Raw genomic sequence first — 812 nt, forward strand, 5'->3', positions numbered from 1 at the left:
AATTGTTTAAATTGTTTTTGATAAATACCCTTTAAGGGGGGACGCGGCTTTCGCATCGCGAAAAATGGCTAAAAAATCGATTTTTTGAAAATTACATTTTCAGTTTCTGTAACTCTTATTCTATCTGATTCCGAAATATCATCACTGAAAACCAAGTAGAAGTGCTCTAAAAAAATTGTTGTATCAGCCAAGGTGCCGAAAAATTCCGCGGAAATCGCGAAAAAACGGCGTTTTTTCAAGCCACGATATCTTCGGAACGGCGCAGCCGAGCGCCGCCATCTTGGTCTCGTTGGAAAGCGCATTTCTCCGTCTTCAAATCTGCCGCTTCAGCTATCTCCTCCATACAGAAACAAACACACAAAAAGCAAATGATTGAAGGTCGTGCCGGAGCCACCGATTGGCCGCGCCCGCCACGTGACTCCAGCGCGGTTCGCCATTGGTTCGGTGCTCGCTCCGTGATGGCGTCGTCTGCTCCGCTTGTTGCGGTGTCCTCGCGAGCTCCGGACAGTTTCCGTAATTTCGACGAGTGTTAAAGCGGGCGCTACGTGGACATAGCAGAGTGTGGCCGATCCCGCTTTTTGTGCACGTCTCAGACCCGCTAAGCATTTCGAGCATCGGTGACGCGGACTTCGCGACCGAGCTTCGGGCGCGGAATGCTCGGACACGCGGCTAAGCCTCTCGCGTGTAGGCGTCTCCGACTCGGCGATGAAGCACATCGCGCGCGGACTTCTCGGATCCTTGCCTAAGCATTTCGTGCGTTGGCGCCTCCGACTGCGCGACTAAGCAAATCGAGCGTCGACTTCTCGAGCCCG

Source organism: Dermacentor silvarum, chromosome 8 (assembly GCF_013339745.2).
Source record: "Dermacentor silvarum isolate Dsil-2018 chromosome 8, BIME_Dsil_1.4, whole genome shotgun sequence".
In the NCBI taxonomy this organism is placed as follows: domain Eukaryota; kingdom Metazoa; phylum Arthropoda; class Arachnida; order Ixodida; family Ixodidae; genus Dermacentor; species Dermacentor silvarum.